At 49.4% G+C, this 24257-nt stretch overlaps 1 pseudogene; it reads right to left on the reverse strand.

Annotated features, from left to right (window-relative positions):
* Positions 1–8522: 8522 nt before the first annotated feature.
* Positions 8523–8697, reverse strand: LOC121440507 (annotated as a pseudogene).
* Positions 8698–24257: the final 15560 nt, after the last annotated feature.

Consider the following 24257-nt stretch of genomic DNA (forward strand, 5'->3'; position numbering starts at 1 on the left):
TCTTTGGTTCCCTGTGAAAACCTGAGTAAAGGAGTAAGACCAATGACCCGGGAGAGGCAAATCCGACTTTGCCTCACATGAGCGCTGGTCTCTCCGAAATCGCGTGCCTCGCCTGCCTTTCCTTCAGAGCGAAGTTAGGATGTTTGTCCTCAGTTAAGGATTCTTGTGTGCATTTTCCACAGGGAGCCTGTTCAGAAGAGGATACGGGATTTCAAAGGTGTGTTTGAGCAGGTCTTGCTAGTCCAGGAGCTTTCTTTCCGACCCTACAACTCAAGCGTGGTGAGAACGTGGTCGCCTGTCAACAGGACAACAGGAGTCTGTTAACAGTTCTGTCGCTCAGGGGATGGATTTTTATCATCATTATTATTAATTTTTGGAAGAGTAAATTGCCATTGTCGTCTAGGGGCTACCTTTAGCTTAACTTTTCACTAGCTGCTCTGAACAGGGGGATGTTGCAGCTGTCACTGAGGCGGGGAGGGGGGGGGGAGAGTGTCCTGCTTCCTGCATTGCACTGGAGATGATGGGCAAGCAGGTTGATCTCTGCTTTTTATCTTACTGCACGAATGGTATGTGGCATTTCGGCAGCTGTTTTTCACCTTCTGAATTAAGTCACTTTTCTGGCTTTCCAAAGTTGCCCTCCTCCAGGAACCCCTGCCCAAGAAGGGCTTGGAGAGCAGCATTTAGGCCGTACACACCCGTGAGCCTGTCAGGGAAGGGTGAAGGCAGCCAGGCCGTGGCCCGGCAAGAAGAGTGTCATGGCGTGTGAACGAACATCAGCATCACGCATGCCACACTAGCTTGTGGTCTGTCGTCCACGGTAACCAAGTCAGAGTACCACACGCCCCTCAAGCTGAGACAGCTTTTTTTTATTACTTGTGTAGGTGACCCTAAAACAGCATTACAAGAGAGACATCGTCAATTCTTTGCCGGTGTATAGAGTCAGTTCATGCAAGCAAGGATGTCCGACAGCATTCCTTCTTTGTGGTACAAATGAACTGCTTGGTTTTTGAGGTTTCCAGAAAACGGTTTGTCAGTTCAGTGGTGGTCACTCGTCAAAGCACGATGCCCCCGTTTCTGTATTGCTAGCACAGAGGAGGTAGAGGCGGGAGAAACCAGAACTGGAGGTCGTGCTCGCTTACCTCTCAGGTTTGAGACCGGCCTGGGCTGCGCAAGAGGCGGTCTAAAATTTAAGAAAAGAAAAATAGAACAAAGAACAAAATGAACACCAGATCTGTACATACTCCTTCCTGTTACCGTGTAGGTGGTATGTCAGGGATGAAAGAGCGCCTCTTCCTGTGGATACTTGATTTAAAGTGATACCATTTCCTTTGTCGACTAGGGGACATTACCCGGTCCTTCCTGGCAAAGAGGAAGCAGTTTGAAAAGGATATACATGCCTCTTTCAGAATCCTGAATGCAAACCTCCACAGTATTTTCAAAGCGCAGCAGAAGTCAAGGTAAAGTTGTGACCGACCCTCTGTAAAGGAAACCTGTACCGCTTTCGCTCTTCCTTCCAAAGTCACTCCCGCCTGCCATTGTGACACTGTGCTGAGTGGAGTCGCTAATGGGACCTAGGTAGCACTGCATTTTCTCTGTGAGCTAGTCCTGTCCATAGCTGGAGGACCGCCCCCCTCGTTTATGCCGCTCAGGTGTGTTAGCTGCAGCAGGACTGGTAAGAGAACAGTTCCTCACCGGTCAGATGACAATACAGATAATGTCCTGTGAGGAAGGCCAGGCCTCTGTGGTCCTCAAAACTGTACCTTTTAGGATGTGCCATCGGCGCTCTCTTTGGTAAATCGTCGTCCCCGTGTGGGGAAATGGTTCTGTGCACTCTTTGTGTATGTGACTCCGAGAAGATGAAGGGTATGTTGCCTTCAGTACACGGACTTGGGCTTTCAGGATATCTAGGTTACTCCATAAGGGGAAGGGAAGATGAATCTAATTTTAAGCCGGAAATGCAATCTTGGGAAACGTATGCCTCCGAGCATCCTCGGCGTGCGAGAGGGAAGACGCACAAAGTGATGACACCGGTAGCAAATTAAGACAAGTTCTTCTGGGACGAGAGTGATATTTCCGCCTCTCAGGAGACAATTTAATTCATGCCCCCTTTCTCTTTTGCGCCTGGCTCTTGTCTCAAAATGTGAAGTGTGTGCATGCGTCCTTGCCGTAGCCTCACACAGCGTGACAGTGCTCAGTAATTGTGACTGTGTTTCACAGGCAAGAGCTTCACGCCATGCACTCCCAGATGTTTGAGTCGCTGCATCAGGGGTGGCTGGACGATGTGGAGAGTTCAAGGAAGCAAGAAGATCACCTCGCTGTGAGTGTCGCTCTTAGCTTGGAATAGAGCCACCTTGTCTGTTTCCGAAGTGGCGGGGCTTTGATGCTTTGATGCTGCATATCGCCACGGAAAGGGACCCGACAGGACAGGACGGGACATGAGCATCGGGAGACAGGGAGGGTGGTGCTTGTGTCCCCGAGAGACTGGCCGTCCTCTCCAGCTTGCTTCTTTTTCTGTGGAGGGGTGGTGTGGTCATGGCTTAGGAGCCAGCATAGGAGGGAGGCGGAGTAGGCACTGCTTGGAGAGCGCAGGAGAAGGTATGGGCTTGGGTGCTCAGAGGGAAAGCTATACCATCCGTGCAGTGCAGATGCCAAAGGTGCAGGACAGGGTGAGGGTGCGGTCCCAGGTAGACTTCTGACACAGTGACGAGGGAGGCAGAGTGAGAGCAGTGCCTGTGGCTGTGGCAGAGCAGGTGGAGGCTTAGCGTTCAGAGGTAGCTAAGTGTTCATGGACACAGACTAGTGCTGTCTTTGAGGAGTCTTTCATCCTGATGGAGGACAGGGCGGTACTCCCAAAGATGCTGACTTCCAAAAGTAGGGAAGCAGAGCCTGGAATCTGAGGGAGATGGAGACAGATTCCAGTCTGGCGGTGAGGAGCATGTTCTCCGGACCCCACTGATTGCCATGCAGCCATAGTCCTGCTGCTTGCTCCTCATGAAAACTCAGAAAATGAGTCACCTCCCTGCCTCAGTTTCCTAGGAGGGTGAAAGCAGAGCCGTGAAGAATCCCCGCCTTTCTAGACTTTGTGTATCGAGTGCTTGCAGTTTTTGACATGTTGCTGTGGAATGTTTGACCACAGGAGCTGCAGTATGTTTGCTATTCGTCTTCCCTGCCCTTCTTATTAGGTCGATAATACAGTTGATGGGATGATGTCACACTCCGGGGAATGACTGATTGATGAAGAACTTTTGGGGGGGGGAGGGTTGGGAGAAGGGATTCCTTGGAAGCTAGTCCGTGCCCTCGGTGTCTTCAAAATACTTTGTGAATAAACAAAGGAACGTTTTGTGCTTAATTTTGGCGAGTGAGGAGGGAATCCACAGATGAGGTGGGGCTTATGTTAATTTCAAACTGAATAACGATTTTATAGTATTTTTGCACCAGCTAGACGGACTATCTCCCTCTGTGACAGGTCAGGTCTTGTTATGTTGCTTTTGGCACTGAAGGGCATGTCTTCAAACGCGTTCTTGAAATGTCAGCACACAAAACATCACGGGAAGCGATTTCTGTGACTGGCAGCAGGGTTGGATGTTCAGTTGTACTGACATTTTGTCATTATTCTCCTACGTTTCAGCTTATAACTTGGAAGCAGATGAAGATTTTACAGAAAGCTATAGGGGATCACGAAACTACGATTGGAAACGCTAAAGATTTACGTGACACATTTTTGAAGGTCTGGTAGATTGCACTTGTCAACAGAACACACCCCTATGCCATGCCACGTGTCTATAAAAGGAGAAGACAGATTGGCCCTTTCTCAGCTTGTGGGAGAAGTAATTAGTTTTGCAGAGCATGATCACACTCTCTTGGGAAAATTTTCCCCACACCTAGGAGCGATGCTAAGGTTTGTTTGACCTGGGAAGCCGATGACAGTGTTGGGGGCAGCTTTCTAGCACAGGAGCTGGTGACGAGAGCTCTGCTTAGAGAGGATCACAGTGCATCGCAGTGATGAGTTATGGACCTCCGGTGACATTGCGATGGAGATTGGCACGTCTGGGGATCCTTCTGGTTTTCTCTGACTGTTTGGATTGGACAGATCAGTGAAATACACAATGGGCAAGGGTAGCTTTTATTTTCTTTCATACATTTATAGTCTTCCGACATTAGCATTGTTCTCCAGTGTTGGTGGTCATGCGTTTCAGCATCTCCCCAAGAGATGTGGGAAATGAAAAAACTGGTAGAGGGTTAATCCTCTTTGAACTGCGAGCTGGCAGTTCTACCCTTGCTGAAGCTCCAGGTCCTAAGTGACCTCTGTATATCCAGGGATTGAAGCAGCCCTTCAATGGGAATTCTTTTTGATGCTCTCATTAAAATGCTCTGTGAAAGATCTCTCCTCAGACCCGACTCAGATGCCCTATCTAAAGTGCTCCATGTGTCATAGTAAATTGAATGTTTTCAGGATGCTGGCGAGAAGCTAGGTCTGTCTTCTCTGAGCAAGTGTGAGTACCCCTGTTGGTACCCTAGTGAATATTCCTAGCACCCCCGTGTACTCCAGGAATGTGCCTATAAGCCCAGAGTGGAGAGGGTAGAGACAAAAGGATCCCTGGGGCTTGTGGGACCACCAGAACAGTCAAACTGTAAAGCCTCGTGTTTCGTGAGAGACCCTGCCTCAAAACTTGATGTGGTGAGGGGTTCTGGAAGGCGCAGGTGTTCCCGAGTGCACACGTATGCTTGCAGACAGGTACACGTGAAGGAAATCACTTTGAATTTGTTATGACCTCTGGTCGCCATACTCAGACACATGTGCATGCACACTCTCCTGCACCCCCATGCACGCAGAAATATAAGTTAGTATTCAAGACCTTGAGAGCCACCTACATACATCTAGGCCTTTAGGAAGAGCTTAAGAAAGGGAACATGCAGCTCTAATGCAGCTGAGTACTGCCTGGGAGCCTGTTGGAAGAGCCACCCAGAAAGGCTCCCTTCTAACTGTGGGTGCTCAGTGTGAGCAGCAGCAGTAGCTCAGAGGGAGCCTTGTGACTGGGTTTCTCTGGCTTCCCAGGTGGTCCCTTCTGCCCTGTGCTCGCTCTTCTCGCTCTCCCTCTGCTTCTCCACCCAGGCTTCCCTCCTTTCCTAGTCCTCAGTTCTGCCTCTGAGAGACTGTTGTCCTGAAACACGGCCTTTCCCTCTCCCAGATTTCCCCGTGGCCTTCTTGCTTTGTTCTCTCTGTTTCCTGTGTCCTCCGCACAACACCCTCTAACATACACACACACACACACACACACACACACACCACCCACACCTTCTTGAAAGCTTCACTGGCTGCTTGCTTCTGTCTCCCCGTCTTCCCTCCCAGAGTACCAGCTTCTCCTGAAGTGACTCCCATTCCCTACCCATGCTTTGCTTCTGTTTTGTGCCCAGAAAGCACCATGTGCGCTGTCTTCCCTAATGTTTCTACTGCTTGCAGTCGCCATCTGTGTCCTCTTCAGCCGCCAGCCCAGCAAGCTCCCCTTCCATACCTGTGTTCAGCTAGTGTGCAGGTCATCTGTTCCTAAGCTGCTCTGGACCCTGGGAATAGGGCAGGGACTGGACCGGCGTTTTGCCCTTTTCTGGACAGAGGGCGACACACTTCTTTCTCCTCTGTGTCCACCCCTGCAGTGTCCTTTGAGAGAACAGAGGGATTTGAGTCCTGGCTTGAGCTTTCCTTAGACCGAAGGGTCGTGGGATTGCACACTGTGTGTTCTTCGTTGAAAATCACATTCTATGGGCATGGCAAATGGCTCCTTCCTCTGGGCAGCCTTGGGGGTGTCCAGTGTGGGAATCCTTGGGGAGTCTCCAATGTGGGCCCATGCCTGGCCTCCCAGGTCTGCCCCACGTGAGGCCTTTAACATATCTCCACCCATTTTCCAGATAAGTCCCTTTGCTCTTCTTGTCCCACTATGATACCACCTTAAAATGGGGGACTGGAAGGTTTCCTGAAGTGGAGTAACTCTTTAGATGTGCTGAAGTAGCCACTGTTCTTACTCTGAATTCCTAACAAGCATCCTTTGGCTATGCAAAGTCGGTTCTTTTAAAATTACATGAGGTGAGGTGTCAAGCCAGACTCGAGTGGAGATTTGTTCGTTTGTTTGTTTCAGAAAGCCAAGGACTTGCATGAACATGGCAAAACTCTCATTGGTGGCGAAGAAAGTGAAGTGAAGAAACAAATCTCCAAGGCGCAGGACAGAGTTATCATGGAAAGTGTAAGTCGTGGGTCTGTGATGCTGTGTGCCTCGGAATGGCTTCCTAAGGGCAGAGATGGAACAATGATCCCCTAACTCTCCGTTTTCCCACAGCAAGAGCAGGATGTGTCGGTAGTTGAAACGTACCTTCAGTCCCTGGTCCTTACAGCTGTGAAGAAACCTTCTGAAGCTCACCTGGAGGAGGCACAGGGAGCAATATCCGTGCCCAGAGGGTGTTAGTAGTAGTCAGTGCAGCTCCTTTCTCTTTACTTTGTCGGTTAGAAATAAGACTGAGACTCTGTTGACCATGAAGTGAACCCCAACAGTTCTGTGAGTAGCAACATTTAAGTGTGGACCCTCCTGACCCTGACATTCTCCCCAGCAGGGCCAGTTACATTCAGGAAGCCAATGTCATTTGATTCTACGACAGGCTGCTTTGGTTCTCTGTCACCTGCCCAAAGTGAATGTTACCTTGCTTATTTCAGGAAGAAATAAATAACGGTGGGATCCGCCTTTCCGTGCTTGCTTTCATCCATTCATGAGGTCACAGAGCCAACTGCATTGCAAATGGAAAACCAGCCCCACCTGCTCACTCAGACGTTCAGTAGAGCACAACTCTGTAGTTTCGTGCTCAGATGCGCTAGACTGTTAACACGGTTCCCGAGGCAGAGCCAGATCTTCACGTGTTGGCTTAGAGCTTGCAGTGGGGCTCTGGCTTTTCCCAAAGGCATCCAGACTCATTTCTGGCATTATTCAACACTGGCTGGAAGATCCCTGCCCTTCCCTTTGGTCAAAAATATTTTATCTGTGAGTGTGTGCATAGGCACTTACAGTTTCAGTATTTTCGGTGGGTGTTTCCACGAGCATTTTCTAGTGTTCTCTTTAGAGTTTAATTTTACTCACGTAGTTCTGCGTGTGCGTGCGTGTGTGTTTGTCTGACTCTTGTGTCATTCTCTTACTCTTGTCCTGTGCTGTATCTTTTGAAGGAATCCCGAGAATCTGTGTTCAGTACATTTGACATTTATCTTCCTTGTTGAGTCTTTGCGAGCATATTCCCAGTGTGTGTCGGTACCAGGAAGGTCAGACTTTAGGCTCAGTTCCCCTAGGGCTTGAGTTACAGGGGGTTGTGAGCTACCCACAGTCGGCGGTGGCTAGCTGAATCCCAGTCTTCTGGAACCACAGCTGGAGCTCTCAACCATGGAGCCATCTCTCCAGCCCTGTTCAGCACACTTGAAATTGCTTGACCTTTTACCCGGAGTTTGTGAGCTAAGCCTATTCTTTGTGTAGATTACAGAAATGAATCTATGATGGAGAACAAAAGCCTTCTGGGAGGGGAGAGAGGAAGGAGGATCACATTCTCCTGTCCTTCCCGTCCTGTGGCTCTGCCTACCACTCTTTGTCCCAAATTTTCATGGTGAATTCTAGTCTTCCTTTGAAGGCCAACCTGATGGATTTTTTTCTTTTTTACAAAAATGTTACGTGTGTGTGTGTGCACGCACACGCACACGTACACAGATAGGACAGAGGATAGACCTTGGGAGTGAGTCCTGAAGTTGTCGGACCTGGAGATTGGAACCAACTCATCAGGCCTGGTGGAATGTGCCTGTTCAGCCATCTTACTAGCCCATTGACTTTACTACCACATACATCCCTCCATCCCTCCATCCCTCTTCCCTCCCTCCATCCCTCCTCTCCCTCCCTAGTATTCCCTTTCTCCTCTTGTGTTTCACCCTCACCCCTGCCGTGTGTGTGACTGTGTAGGGCAAAGGCTGACACTGCGTATCATCTGTAACCCCTCTTTTCCCAGACAGGATGTGATATTTATTACTGAACATGATTTAGTAGGGTAGAGGGTAGCACCACAGTAGAAGCCCCGAGGAGTGCGGGGCCCGCCAATGCCCGTGGGACCAGGATTGGTGATGCAGCTGACCCCTCGGCCATCAGGAACGAGTCACTTCTCAGCGACTGTGTCCCTCAGATCAATCTACATTCAGTTTAGTGAAGCCTCACCTCTTTGAGAGAGACAGACAAAGAAGAACTCAGTGAGGAGGACCAGGGCAAGAAAGTGGGAGGAAGGGGCTTAATAACACCACTTGCCTCTGGCAGCACGGAGAGCTTGAACTTGGCTTTACGTAGGGCCTCCATCTGATGTTCCTTATTCTGAGGCATGATTCAGGTGGACGTGATGGCCTGGACAGTGAGACCCCTGGCCGTGGTGACCTGAGGCTTCCCTAGGGCACAGCGAATACCTGTCTGGGGCCTAGATTGGAGGCGACATTGAGGTCAGAGCTCGAAGAGCCTTCAGAAGATTGTCTCCAAGGTCCCTTCGGGGAGCCCATACAGGCAACAGGGTGAGGTCATCCGAACAAGTGTGCTGTTGGCAAGCATTGCACACCAGGCCCCAGTGAGAAGCTGCTGGCAACCGTTGCACAGCGGGCCCCGCTGAGAAAGGGGACCTCCCGTGCAGCTTAGTTGGCTGCAGATTTACCTTATCTTTTAAGACACAGTCTCTCAGTGAACATGAAACTCACTGATTTTGTCAGGCGGAGTGGCCAGAGAGCTTTGCGGATGGATCCAGCACTCTGTCCTCCACACCAGACATGCTGGCTCTAGGGTTTAGGTGTATTGCTGTGCCTGGATTTTCCGTGGGCGCTGGTGATCTGAACTCAGGTTCTCATGCTTGCATGGGAAAACCTAACCCACTGAGCCATGATCCTTGCCCATCTTTAATTTTATGGTCAGTAACATTAGTGTTAGAAATGAATGACATCTGCGGTGCCATTTTATCCCACGTACACATGTGCATGGATGGTGTGCAGCCTCGCCATACTGCTACCTTCTCCCTGCTCTCAGATGCTACAACTCACAAACCTCTTCACAGCCTGGCCTATCCTACTTTCTGCTCCCTGGGTTTCATTGTGTTTGTTTGTTTGGTTGGTTGGTTTTCATTATGAGATAAAAGGGAACATGTGACACTTGGCGTGGCTCTCTTGCTGCTCTGTGATGTCCCGTTGCATCCATTTGCCTGTGGATGACAGGCTTTCCTTTGCTTGTCCCTCATGCGAATGTGCCATGTCATGTATGTGTTAAATACTGTATTCTGTATGTAACACAGCATTTTCTTCATGCCGTATTCGTTGATGGCCACCCAGGATACTTCCTTGAGCTTTTCAATGTCTCCTCTAACTACAAGGCAGCGTGTCTTTGTTGGTTTATGTTGTCAGCGTGGCTGGACTGACAGACGTCTAGAGTAGAATTAGGGAAGCTCACTTCTGGTGTGTCTGTTCTAGAACCATTGTCAGAGAGGACGGATTTCCCAGGAGAGTAACAGGGGAAGGTCTCTCCCTGGGTGTGGATTTTCCATGCAGTAGTCTGGGAGCCCAGGCAGAATTAAAGAAGAGAAAGCCTGCCAGGGCAGCCTAACTCCATCCTTCCTGAGCAAGAGCATGTAGTACCGTCACCATCACTCATGGCCACAAGACTCCAGAGCCTCCAGCCATCTAATGGAGATGCACAGCAGCTACAGTCCAGGGAGCTTCCAGGCCTGGATTGCAGCTACATCATTTGTTCTCCTTGAGCCGAGGCTTCCAGCTTGTCAGTTTAGCTGATACTGAATTATCCCACTGTCTGGCATGCAGAAAGCCATTTGTGGACAATCCAGCACCCAATTGGGTAAGGCATTCAAAGAATTCCAGCCACCCCGTGAATGTGTGTGTGTGTCTGTGTGTGTGTCTGTGTGTATGTCTGTGTCTGTGTGTGTGTACATTTCTCTATTGGTTCTATTCACCTAGACAGCCCTGACTTATACCGGATTCTCTCTTATGCGTGTGTTAGGATGAGGGGTTTAAGTTTAATTGGCCATGTTCATTAGGTGAAGCAAAGGGGGCTTCTGATTGCTGGACTTTGGTAGTCAACCTCAGGAAGAGGAAGTGACCACATGAGTGAATGGACCTTGGTGGCTAGCTTTAGGAATGTCATCTAACAGTCTTCAGCAAGGCAGAGGGAATGGGAGAGAAGGGCAAAGCCTGCCAGAGCCATGCACACCAATTTCAAGCTAGCCAGAGTCCCTTCAGCCATCCACGTTGGTGCCAGGACTAGAGAGAGCAAACTCGACATGGCACCTTTTGAGAGTCCTAAAACCCATGGATTGCAACCTGAGGGCTGCAGACCCTCGGGGGTGGGGTGTCAAATGATCCTCTCACAGGGGTCGCCCGAGGCCATCGGAAAATGTAGATATTTCCATTTCTGTTCATAACAGTAGCAAAATTAGAGTTATGCAGTAGCAATGAAAACGACGTTTTGGTTGGGGTCACCACAACACGAGGGACTGTATTAAAGGGTTGCAGCATTAGGAAGGTTGAGAACCACTGCTTTACACTCTCAAAGCCCACCTCCAGTGACACACCTCTGCCCACAAGGCCACCCTTCCTGAGCCTCCCCAAAAGCAACACCAACTCGGGAACAAGAATTGAAATATCTGAGACTATGGAGGTGCATCCCCTTCTGACTACCATAGCCCTAATGCGGCTGAAGGCATTGCAGCCATGAATCAAGCCTCACGATAAGGGCCCTTATGGGGGGACACGCCCTGGAAAGCCTCCTCGAATCTAATACATGGGCCCTGTTGGTCCCTGCTTCATGCATGCATCTATGTGCTGGACAGCCTCCCTCGTGAGCACACATTCTCCTGGTCTGCCTCATGCAGGCACGCCTCTGAGGCATCTCTCGGGCATGGCTCACGCATGAGCTTGCTGTGCTCACCTTTATGCCTGCTAAGCCCGCCACTCACGTGGGCATGTGCTAGGCCCCACCTGCTGGAACACCCTCTCCCAGCCAATCATAGAGATGCAATCTTGGGGAGGAGAGGGACTGGTTCCATATGTCCTCTTTCTGAGGAGAAAGGCACTGGGGTGATAATGGCTAGGTGGGTGATCGGATATTGGGGGATGCTGTGCTGAGGTTTTGCGGGTAATGAGAGAAATGAAAAACCGGTCAGACTGATCTAATTGCTTCCCACCACGCTGTTTAGGCTAGGCTAAAACATTTCATATGTGACAAGGGCCATCTAGTAGGAGACAGTAGCACATGGGAGAGCATTGCCTTAGGATAGCCTAGAACTGGCCAATTAAAAATATGTCCAAAGTATGCTTCATCTACATACCCCAAGGACAGATAGGAACCGGCCAACCAAGGACATACGTATGTCCATACTTCATTTGTGTAATGATACGCTTATTGAATATCGCACCCTTTTGTCTCGATCCGTAGACTGGGTTAGGGTCCAGGAGGGACCCCTGAGAGATTCTACCTGAGGTCTGACTGTTCGCTTTCAGAAGCTTCTGGACAGAATTGGGGAGGGAGAGGATAGGGAGCCACCTGTGGAATTTATACCTTTGACTTGGAGTGTCTTTGGGCATATCCCACCTTGGAGGAAGGATGGTCTTCCCCCGGAATTCCAGGAAGCCTTGGGAGTCTGGTCGTCTTAATTTGTCTTGTGATTGTTCTCGTTCGCTTCCTTTGTGGGATATTTCCCTATCTTCCCAGACCCGGAACTAGCATAACCAACAACATGGGAACGACTTGCTCTGCTCCTTTGGATTTAACCCTTGCACACTGGCAGGACATGCAGGACACCGCGAACAACAATAGCTAGCATGACTGTGAAGTAGCGTAAGTGGGTAACATTTTGCTCTGTTGAATGGCCTACTTTCAATGTTGGCTGGCCGGCAGAGGGGTAGAGGAAATAGATTGTCGTCCCCAAACTGGTCACCCAGACCAGGTTCTTTACATTGTGACTTAGCAGGGATTGATAGATCCGGTGGAGAGTCCCTGTCCTTGGGTTAAACAGAGTCAGGCTTACCTGTTGATGCCAGACTTTGGTCTCCTTCCTGCCTTTAGTTTCCTTCCTCTCTAAAATCCAATGGTGGCTGGTGGCTGTTTGGAGAGGCTAAGGAGATGAGGCCTTGCTGAGGGAAGGAAGTATGTCGCTGGGGTGTGTGTAAGGGGGGGGTGGCCTTCAGGTTTCAAAAGCCTCCTTTTTCACTTGACTTCCTGGGTTGCAGTTTGAGATGGGAGCCCTCAGCTCCAGCTTCCAGCGGGAGGTGCCCTGTGTGCCACCTGCATTCCCTGCCATTATGGACCCTACCACTCTGGAAGCATAAACCCCTAATAAACTCTTTCCTCTCTGTTGTTGCCTTGGTTATGGATTGTATCACAGCAATAGAAGCCCTAACTAAGACAGCCTGATAGAAGACCTGAAGGGCTGGTGTGGGAGTCCCCTCTGTGTGCTGTGATTACCATTAATGAATAAAGAAACTGCTTTGGACCTATGGCAGGGCAGAACTTAGCTAGGTGGGGAAAACTGAACTGAATGCTGGGAGAAAGAAGGGTGGAGTCAAAAAGATACCATGGAGCCACCACCAGAGACAGAAGCTGGGAACTTTACCTGATAAGCCACAGCCACATGGCAATACACAGATTAATACAAATGGGTTAAATCGAGATGTAAGAGTCAGCCAATAAGAAGCTAGAGCTAATGGGCCAAGCAGTGATTTAATTAATACAGTTTCTGTGTGATTGTTTTGGGTCTAGGCAGGAAGAACTAGCGGCCCCCTTCCTACTACAAAGGTTCGGTCCCACGCATGGGTGCTATGTCAGCAAACCTAACTGTATCCTCTGGAAGGTGGCCTTTATCTGCATGAGACCCTCATGTCTATAAAAATAGAAATAAGCATCTGAGGTTACTCTGTTGGATCAGGGTGGTGAAGGTGACTGACCATTAAGGGACTCCACGGTGAGGCTCCAGCCGTGGCAATCAGAGACTACCTTCCTCTACAGCCCTTGGGGAGCAGAGTGTGCATCGTGAGACGTGCCTGATGGCCATCCGTCAGGCATGCATGCAAGCCTGGATAGGCCACCGTACTCATCAGACCATGCTGTACTGCCTCGCGTGTGAGCACGCCCTTCCAGCCAAAAAGGGGTGCATGTCCATCGGAAAGGCTGGGACTAACTATCTGTGGCTGGTTTCTGAAGGGAAGGAAGCTCTCGAAGGTGTGGTTGGGTTAGGATCACCTAGTGAATAACTGGGTGAAAGGGCATCTTCTGGCGAGGTTTTAGGCAAGTAATGCTTGAACCACAGCCCCTGGGGTTGGATGGTGGGGATCCCGGGGAGGCTTGCTCAAGAGGGCCTGTGATGTGATGTGCCTGTGTCTGGCCTTAGCCTCGAACTGGACTAGACACCTCTGGAGCATCAGAGGCGAGGTTTGAGAAATAGAGGGCCTGGGAGGTCTTAGCCGGACAGGGTGTTAGAGGAGGGACGTGCGGTATCCAACAGCTGGCCCCTGTGTACTATTCGGGGGCAGGATGAACACCTGAGACCTCTGAGATACAGCCACGGGCCATCAGCAATCAGAGCACCATTTGGAGAGAAAAGCACAGTGGACCTCTCAGGCATGCTCAACTGCTGTGCCCCAGGGTAAACGCCTGTCTCTGACTGATAGATCAGCCCAGCCCTGGAGTCTCGCCTGACCTCTCCCTGTAAGTGCTTATGTTTCATGTCCCGAGAGCAGCCCATGGGACCCACTGGCCCCCATGGCACATATACGCCCCTTCCGGTGGCATCCAATCAGAGACAGACACATACACAGGAAGATGGGCTTAACTGGCTGTGACCACGGCCCAATGAAATGAGGCCGTGGGCCATGCCTCAAGGGGAGGGCGTGACTGGTCAAGCTAGGCGTGCTGAACCCCTTGGCGCATGCGCATCATGTTGGCCCGCCCCTGCGCGTGCGACAAGGGGTATCAGGCCAGCCAATCAGAGAGTGTTATATTGCGAGGTGGGGCCAGACTAAACGTGGCCAACCTCTGAGTGGAGGGAAGCTGTCTAGCGGAGCCGAGGCACGTAGGTGAGTGGCGGGGTTTTTTGTTTCTTTGTTTTGGGGGTTTCGGGGTACCGTGCCAGTGCTCCTGGGGTGGTTTAGAGGGATCAGGAAGACGAAAGCTCTTGACGCAGGACAGAGGGACCACAGAGCGAGAGGGGTCAGGGTGGCCTGTGAGGTGACTTTGGGAGCCTCACTTCCACTTCAAGCTGCAAGAGGCACCAGAGGCAAGAATGAAAAGAGGTGATGAAGGCAGCTGAGCCCTAGAACACTGGGTGGGGCAGAGTCAGGGGCCTGAGAGAGGCGGTAGGGACTCTCCACATCTGCTGTTTTGTGTTCCTTTCCTTCCTGGGGTCTGTGGGTCCTGACAGGACAACTGGGTCCTCCTGCGATGCTTCCACTGGCAAGAGTTCGACAGGCTCACCGGTCTGAAAGGGAACTCTGGGCACTTTAATCAAGCACATAGGCAACTGTAGGGCCCGAGTCGGGAATGGGCGACTGATGGACAGCGTCACACCTGTGCGAGGGCCTGCAGGCAGCCTCAGGAGTGCCAGAGGTGGGGCCTCTGTCTGACAGGGGCGGGAAAGGAGCCTCTCAGAGGGGCATTCTCAAGTGTGGTCACCGAGGTGAGTGGACAGGGTAAATAGCAGACTCGATCGCGAGCCCAGGTCAGCAGGGATGCACAGCCCTTTGGGGGAGGAGAGCGGGATCTTGAGGAGGAAGGGCGCAGGTTTATCTGTGAGGTGAAGTTTGAAAGACCCACTTTTGCCTGGTAGTGAAATAGGACGCTGAAGGCAGTAGAGGAAGGGGTTCTGAGGGTGGCAGGTTTGAAGAGAGCTGGGTGTGGCAGTGAGGTACAGAAGGGGAAGTAGTGACTGTCCATGTTTTCCTCCTTGTGTCCAGCTGGAGTCCTCAAGGGACATCTGGGGCCCACTGACATGCACCCAAGGGCCTTGCCTCGACAGAAATGCCTGTCTGCAGGGGGTGGGGCAGGACTGGGCCCCTTCTGCATCCAACGTCTGGGCAACTTCTGCATCCAGATCTCACAAGTGCCATTTCAGGCCACTTAATCCTGGCCGTGTATGCCTTTGCAGCCCGTCAGAGAGATGTGCATTGGGAGGTGGGGCCTAGATAGGCACAGCCACTCGCTGAGGAGAAGGAGGCTCCCAGGGTGGGAGAATACCTGCATGGATGATTTGCCATTGAGTAACTCTGTTATGAGTCTCCCCAGTTGTGATAGGGATCCGAGAGGAACCTTACTTAGCTCATGCACCAGGACAGTGGGATCTCAAAGAGGCAGGACCGAGGGAAACCTGTGGGGTGATCTCAGGAGCTTTGCTTCTAAATGGGACTGAGCAAGGCCCCAGAGTGCAAGGTTGGGGAGGGGTCAAGAGGGCTACAGGGATTGGGCAGGCTGAGTGGGACAGCTTATGAGCTGGGAGACGTGGCCCAGGTGACTGAGTAGGCCCTCAATGCGTTGGCGTTCCCAACCAGACACGGGCATTTGGTGCCTTGTTTGGCAGGCGGGAGGCAGTGTGTAGTGATGAGGCAAGCTGGCCTGCTTTTCCTCCCGCCCGGCTCCCGCATGGCTAGCTTTACACCCGAAATAACAACACACAAATCGTATTCATTTAAACACAGCCTGTCCCATTAGTTCCAGCCTCTTATTGGCTCATTCTCACTTCTTGATTAACCCATTTCTAATAATCTGTGTAGCACTACGAGGTGGTGGCTTACCGGGAAGATTCTAACCTACGTCCATCTCGGGCCGGAGCTTCATGGCATCTGCCTGACTCTGCTTTCTTTCTCCCAGCATTCTGTTCTGTCTACTCCACCCACCTAAGGGCTGGCCGATCAAAAGGCCAAGGCAGTTTCTTTATTAACCAAAGAAAGTAACACATAGACAGATGACCCTCCTACACCGGCAGTGCCCAGGATTTTCCTACCCAAGGGTCGGGAACACAGCAGAGGACCAATCTTGAGAGGTAGTGGGTCTGAGAGCTCCACGTTCAGATAGAGATATGGTGCAGAACTGAACTGTGGTGACATCCTCTTGCCTTCTCCTTGCTGCAGTACAAGAGCCAGGGCATCTGGCCACATCCTGTGGAGTCCAAGTCCCTGTTCCCATTGCCATCCTGTAATTCCTCCTGGTATCTGTAGTGGCCGGAGTCCTGTCTAGCCCAAGAAGATTCTAGCCATGTCAAGCGGGGAGAAGAAAGCCCGTGAGAGTGCTGGCACGTGTCCAAGGCTGGATCCGAATCCCACGTGGGATGACACCAAGAACCCAGATGCAGTCACCCCAGGTAAAAAACAAAACCAGAAACAATAACAACAACAACAACAAGCCAGATAGGCCTTGTAGGGCTCTGTCCACCTGGTTAACGTCCTAAAGTCTTTTGGTGGGTGGGAAAGCCCCTGAGAGTTCTGAAACGCATCCGAGGCAGGTCTGATTCTCATGTCAGATGACACCCGGAACCCCGATTCAATCACTCCAGGTTTGAAGAAACAAGATGGGCTGCCATATGGCTGTGTCCACCACAGGGGACATCCTAAAATCTCTTGGTGGGTGGGAAAGTTCCTGACAGTGCTGGCACACATCCAAGGCTCATGCATATCACATTGCATGACACCAAGACCCCAGATTTCATCACCCAAGGTTAAAAAAAAATCAAACAACAACACCAAAAACAGAAGGGCCCTGTAGGGCTGTGTCCACCCCGGGGGACATCCTAAAATCTCTTGGTGGGTGGAGCACTGAGTGGATTATGTGCATGAACTTTTATTGGAATAGCAGGAGGTTTCAGATGCTAATAACTCTTGTTCAAGCTTCTTGGGGCCTTTAGGTTCCCCCACCTGAAATTTCTGCCACACAGGAAACCTGCCACATGCCTAGTCAACATGCCTCTCCGGGAGCACATGGGTCACAGTGACTCTCTGGAAGGCCTGTACAGGTGCCTGGACCAACTGGTCTGAGAGTCAAGCCTAAAGTGGTGTGTGTGTTGTGTGTATCTCTGTGTCTCTGTGTGTCTGTGTGTCTGTGTGTGATGTATATGTGATATGTATGTGTGTGTCTGTGTATCTGTATGTCTGTGTCTCTGTGTGTGATGTATATGTGACATGTATGTGTGTGTGTTCATGATTTCACGGATGACTATTGAAAAAGTGTAAGGAACAGATGCTGGCTATGGAATCTAGAAACACTATAATGACACTGCTTTCCGTGGGGGATGATGAGAACAGCACACTTTGTTTCAAAATAGTTTTCCTCTTTCGTTTTAAAACACCAGGAAGAGAAGTCATTGATGTCAGTGGTGAGGACGGTACTTCCTCTGGAACAGAAGGGCAAGAGGCCAGGTGATACGTTTTCATGTTTTCACGAAATAAATTTAGAAAAGTCTGGCTGGAGAGAGGGCTCAGTGGAAGAGTGCTTAAGGTGCAAACACAGGAGCCTGAGTTCAGGCCCTCAGCACCCACAGATAAAGCCATGCGTGGCCACACCCAGCCTTTAAGCCCAGAAGTGAGGGCTGAGGCATGGCAGAACCTGGGGGATATTCCGGGTCCTTGCTGATTGCCAGACTGACAGAATAAACGGAGATAGTAAGTAAGTAAGTAAATGTAGCAACTAAGGCGCATGCACCACGTGGATGTACTTGGGTGCATTGAGCTGAAGGATCTCAAAGCAGCATCCTACAGTAGATCAGATGTTCAATGTGGTAAGGAATGAAAATCTCATGCCTCCAACAAAGTACGGATCCTGTCATAGAGCCTGTCTGACAGGAATAAGGTGGCCTGTTCTTGAAATGTGAATTGTATGTAGGCTGTGTGGCACCCTCCACTTCTTCCACTCACTACAAGAATGACCTTTTATGTACATCGAAGTAAAAAGGTAATTTCTTTGCAGGAAGAAAATACAGAATTTATTTGAAGAATTTGAAGGTACATTCTAGGAGATATCAGGAATTTGAGAAAATTGTTTCAACCAAAGAAGTGCAAGGCGAGGGAGGTATCGCTTGGCAGACAAGAGAGTGTGTTTACTGCCTTGTTCTCAAACAGTGTCAAATAGTATTTATTAGATTACCAACTCTCTACTTCACGTTAATTGCCAATATTGAGAACATGGCACCTGTGGTGTGGATGCTGTTATTTACTAACAGTGGGATCTTTGAAAATTAGATGTAATTATCTGTCTTCAAGGTTTTGATTCGCACAAGTGATATGTCTGTTTCTAATATCACATTTGAAGCCAGCCGGTGGTGGCACATGCCTTTAATTCCAGCACTTGGGAGGCAGAGGGAGGCAGATCTCGGTGAATTCGAGGCCAGCCTGGTCTACAAGAGCTAGTTCCATGACAGGCACCAAAGCTACACAGAGAAATCCTGTCTCTAAAAACAATCCAAACAAAATACCACATATTACTTTACTTGTTTGTATTTCAGTCCAGCTCTCTGTCTCCTCTCTCTCTCTCTTTCTCTCTCTCTCTCACTCTCTCTCCCTGTGTGTTTGTGCGTATGTGCGTGTGTGTTGCGTGTGTGTGAGTAGGGGTGGTGGCCAGCCTCCCTTAAATACCTGACCACTGTTTAGTGTGTAAAGAATGGTACATGCAGTGGGGAGCTGAAGTCAGCACTGGGACCATTGTATGCGCAGACTGAGTCCTGCTTTAAATGTCTCTGTCAGAAGTCAGTCACACAAACAGTTAAAAAAAACATTGCAATCCGAGAACGTTCTAGGAGCTCTGTAGAGGTTTCTGACAGAGAATCGATTCTGGAAACTTCAGGAATCAGGATAGGGAGGTAGCTGAGTGGGAGAGCACTCGCCTTCTATGCTTAAGGCTCTGGGTTCCATCCCCAGTACCACAGACTTATCGATCAGTGTGGTTCCCCCGTTAGAATATTCAGGGTGTCTACCCTGTCAAATTTGCCTAAAAGCTCCAATGGCTACAATAGTTACAGTATTTTCATCTGACTGTGCAATAATCTCGGAGCCTTTGGAGATCTTTGTAAACGGACTACTGTTGTGTTTTGCACAAAGCGGCCCAACAGTCCCTCAGAATGTGTCCTTGAACTGGAGCATAAATATGTACATTGATTGAATTTTACCTTTTAATGATGCCCCATGAGGAAATTGCACAGCGATTTGAAACCCTTTCTTGCCAGTTTTGCTAAGTTCCCTTCACTGTGTTTTGTCTGTAAGATATAGACACTGAAGTCCAGCTCTCCAATCTCACCTCAAGGTCATAACCACTGAAATTCTTGACTGAAAGAAAGGAGGCAGATATTCTTGCCATTGACAGATTGTTTCCCTCTATTAATAGCAAGTGGTTTTCTAAGTAGAAAACTAAAGCTGGCGGAACTTTACAGTAATGGTTTCAAGAATGTGTTTCGATACAGAACCCAATAAGAACTTTCTTCAGGGCAACAGCGAAAGATTCACAGCGATCATCATGGAGTCTTCTGAAACCTTGGAGCTGAAATTTGAGGATATTCTAAAAATCCAGGGCGAGCAAAGGTACGGTTGTTGCTTCTTGGTGCTGTTATCCCGGACGCTTTGACATTTGGTTAGTAAGCACGATAGCTAGAGGTTGAGGAATAGCCGTGACCCCCACGGGCCAGAAGCTCAGTAGGAGAACGTGTTCGGCTTGGCATTTCTGTATAGGGTAGACTTCTTTAGTCATGTTATAGCCTCACATCATCACCGAAGTCAGCTGCGTTTCCTAGCCATGAATTACGATGACCGTTTTTTATTTTTGTTGTTGTTTTTTTTTTTGTTTGTTTGTTTGGTTGGTTTTTTCGAGACAGAGTTTCTCTGTGGTTTTTTTTTGGAGCCTGTCCTGGAACTAGCTCTTGTAGACCAGGCTGGTCTCAAACTCAGAGATCCACCTGCCTCTGCCTCCCAAGTGCTGGGATTAAAGGTGTGCGCCACCACCGCCCGGCTATGATGACCGTTTTGACACATTGCTGTTGAGTCAGTGGAACAGTATGCATCACGTGAACGTGCTGGGCACCTGGAGCTTGAAATCCTCAAAGCATTCATCCCACAGTCGGTCGAGCCTCTGTTCGGTGCCATAGAAATGAAAATCCCATGCCTCCAAAGCCTTATAGCTATCAGGAGCAGTGTTCACTGTGCTACTGTACCGAGATCCACACTGGCACAGCGTGAGGAAGAGCAAGCAGGTAGGCCACCGCAGAATTCTCTGATGGGAGCGGATGTGCATGCTCCTTGGACCTGTTCTTCAGAAAGAGAGAACTAACCACAAGTTGTGTCTGTCAGACAGACGAATATTTGTGGAATGATAGTAAAACAATAGTTCTTCCTGAGCTTTCTGGCACAAAGGCGTGGGAAGGTACTTCTCTCTCAGCAGGGAGGAGCAAATGCTGTGATGTAAAATGAAATAATCCAGTCAGCTTCCTTTTCCCTGTCTGCATAGTTTAGAGGCCATTTCCACATCCTCCACCAATAGCGTTAGTGAGGGCAAGTCAGTCGTGCTTCAAATGTACTTTCTTCCTATTGGGATGGAGTATGGCACTATTCCTTGCTATATCATTCACAGGCAGAAACTTTATCAAGAATATTCTCTTCAGATGAAGACTTTGAAAAGAAAGTTATCCGAGGATGCAGCTGAAGTCAAGAAACGTGCAAAAAAACTCGCTGTGAGTGTCAAGCAGCTTAGCTTTCAAGGAATCCATTGTGTCAGCATCAGAAGTAGCAGGGCTTCCTGCAGCAAGTCTGGAGGGAAGGGACGAGACAAGAACTTAGGGAGGCAAGCAGGGTGGTGGATGTGGTGACAAGAGACTGGCCACTGACCGTTTCCCCCTGGTTTGTTCCTTTTCCCACAGAGAGATGACAAGGTCAGTGATGGTTAGCAGCCATCATGGGGGGGGTAGCAGGTGAGCAGGCACTGCCTGGAGAGTGCAGGAGAAGGTATGGGATTGTATCTTAAGAGGGAGCCCTTTCTGATCCACCCAAGAAGTGCAGACACCAGGAGCAGGAGGCCCACCAGAGCCTTCTGACACAGTGACGAGGGAGGCAGAGTGAGAGCAGTCCCTGTGGCTGCGGCAGAGCAGGTGGAGGCTTAGCCTTCAGTGCTTGGAGTTCAGACCAGCCCACTCCCAGAGGTGAAGAAGGCAAGGCTTCAATCCGTGATAGCCATGGGATGACTGACTCTCCTTTAACCTGGAGATTTGAGTGAGGTTTTTATGAGTTTTGGGGCACAAATAAATGCCTGACACCGGACAGTGCCATCTTTGAGGGAATCTTCCTTCCTGGTGTAGGATGGAGCTGCCCTCCTGGAGATTCTGACTTCCAAAGTGGGGAGGCCGAGGCTGGGATGTGGAGGGAGATGGAGGCGACCCCCCCCCCCCCGTCCAGTCGAGTGGGCAGGAGTATGGCCCCTGCATTCTGCATTCCCACCAGTTGGAACGCAGTCACGGTTCAGTCCCTTGCTAGTCACGCTCACTGGGGAAAATAATTTACCTCTGTGTCTCAGATTGCTAGGTGTGAGAGGAGAGATACTTAAGGTCCCCATCTCATGGAATTGGTTTCAAAAGACTCTTAGATGTACATTCTTATATTGGTCCAGGACAGTATCTGACGTAAGTCTTACAGAATCCTTGCCTGTTAAGCAGGCCAGCTGTGGACTCTACTCTTACTGGCAAGAACAAAAGGGAGTGGGTTCCTATGTAGGGAGTGAGAGACACTGGGGCCATCTCAGGGTAATTTCTGTAAACACAGAGGGTTCACCAGCTATGACAGTCTCTAATGGATGGGTTTTCAAGTCTTCAGAAACTAACAGCAATGTTTTAGATACTGTTACGTAGGAAAACGTTCCATTAAATGAATGAGTTCTCATCACTATGGTAATATTTTAGTATTAGATAACTTGTGTGAAGTAGTCATCGTGCTTGAAAAATTGCTAGTGATTTCCTTGTATATGTTTTGCATAAATATGATACAGAGTCGCATTTTTGTAATATTTCTGAGTTTCCCTGTATTGTTCTTACATCTTTTACTGTCTGTGTCTCAGAATATCTTCAAGGAGCAGCAAAAATTTATTCATCAGTCTCTGGGTATTCAGAAGAAGAGAATGGAAGAATTTAAAGATCTGTGTGAACAGTACTTGGAGGTCTGTTGTACATTCTGAAAGCAACCCACACACAGGGACATTGAATACTCTGGCGTTCCTTCCATGCTTTGGCTTATTCCTTCGGAAAGTTACCTGTAAACATCTTCCTGTCGACAGAGGTTTCTGTCCCGCCTGGTCCCGCAGTCATTCAGTCCCAAAGAAGCACACAGAGGCCTACATTTTATTTATAAACTGGTTGGCCTATTGGCTCAGTCTTCTCATTAACTCTCATATCTTACATCTCAACCCACAATTCTTGTCTGTGTTAGCCACATGGCTTGGGACCTTTTATCAGCGAGGCATTCTCATCTTGTTTCCTTTTGGACTGGGTCACAACTGAAGACTTGACACTTTCCTCTTCCTGGAATTCTTCTGTTTTCTTGGCCCCGCCTCTACTTCCTGCCTGGCTACTGGCCAGTCAGAGTTTTACTGAAACAGTGCAAGACCATTGTACCAGAGCATCTTCCAGCATTTTCCTCATGGTGTCATGGTTCCATGTAAACCTAAGTACAAAATGAGTTTTTACTTTTAGAGTTCACATACGGTGGGTAGAGTCCTTTGAAGCAGGAATTGCTGCCTTGGCGATTTCATCCAGAGTTGTTCGTATTGTACAGGGCATGGATGCCTTTCAGACCGTCTGTTCTTGCTTCACAGTGCATTTTCCCTTGGGTGTGTGTGTGCACTGAGGCACACGCACGTGTACGTTCCTCTGGGTGTGTGTGTGTGAAGGTCAGAAGCCAGCCGTGGGTATCTTCAGTCACTCTCCTTCATATCATTCAGGATGGCTCACTGAACCAGCAACTCGCTTGCCCCTGTGGCTGGGCTGGCTGTTCACCAGGTCACAGGGGTGGCGTGCCCAAGGGAAGAGGTCTTGCGAAATTTTATAAGCTCCCCCCCCACAGCATTTCACACAAGCATTTAAATGTGGCATGTGCTATTTCACACACTACTGAAGGCACTGTGGGGGTGGAAACCATGAGTTTTAATTTCATGGTATTCAGTGGTACACGACAAGCTACTCCAGCTCCCAAAGAAATGAGTGGCAGTCAATGAGCTCATGCCTCATGCTCTCTGTTTTCATTGGGATTCATTCTTGATTTGCGGGGAGAGGGATCCATGCTAGGTAGGCAAAGCACCCTTCCCCCGAACCCTCCGCCCCCCCCCCCCGCTAATGCCACAAGGTTGAACTTTCAGCAGTGGGTTGTGGAGTGGTAACGTCTGTGTCTCTTTGGTGGGTGACGGATCTCCATGTTGCACATGCTGTATGCTTGTTTTGGAATAATGAAACCATGTCTTTTCACCACATCTACTCCCTTTTAAATATTGCTGTTCGCATTTGTAAACAAAATGACCGGGGCTGATTTCTGCCCATGTCTCTTTCACTTTAGAAACTTGTAATACTGAGGGATTCTCGGGGAGAGTCCCTCATTGAAGAGCTGAGACGTCTAATAGCCACCTTGGAAACAAAACTTCTGATGCTGAATGTAAGTACTGAGCCTTTCAGGGTAAACTGAGGCTTGACGAGCACTGTTTATTTTAATATGTCCGTTTAATATGTCCTTGTGCTTCACAGCGCCAGCAAGAGAATGCTGCTGGTCAACTGTCTCTCCTGGATCTGTTATTCTCATAATACTCTGAAGAAATGAAAGTCGATACGAGGGGAGCGACTCTCTCATGGAAATTCTCTGGGAGAAGGTGCTTGTGGTTTGCGGCTTCAGCGACTACATCTTCTTGTGTTCTCCTGTTCCTAAAGATACCCCTTTCTGCTAAAACCCAAGTAAACCGAAGGATTTGTGTGACAGCAGTCCAGAGATGTCTATAGCATCCTCCAGCCCACGGGTCGTAATGGCAAGTTTTTCTTGGTAGCGTCGTAATTAATGGTTAGCAGTGCATTGGGGTCGATACAGTGGGGTCTTGTACCTCAGTATCACTTGACCAAATTAGAAGGCACAAGAGTGGTCCATCCTTGTCATCTTCAGAGAAATAGTTAAAGGAGGCACACTCTTGCCATTGTATACTGCTGTTACATTTGTTCAGTCATGGAGC

This window comes from Microtus oregoni, unplaced genomic scaffold (genome assembly GCF_018167655.1).
Source record: "Microtus oregoni isolate MIOR12 unplaced genomic scaffold, Mior012 000067F_ref0000223, whole genome shotgun sequence".
In the NCBI taxonomy this organism is placed as follows: Eukaryota; Metazoa; Chordata; class Mammalia; order Rodentia; family Cricetidae; genus Microtus; species Microtus oregoni.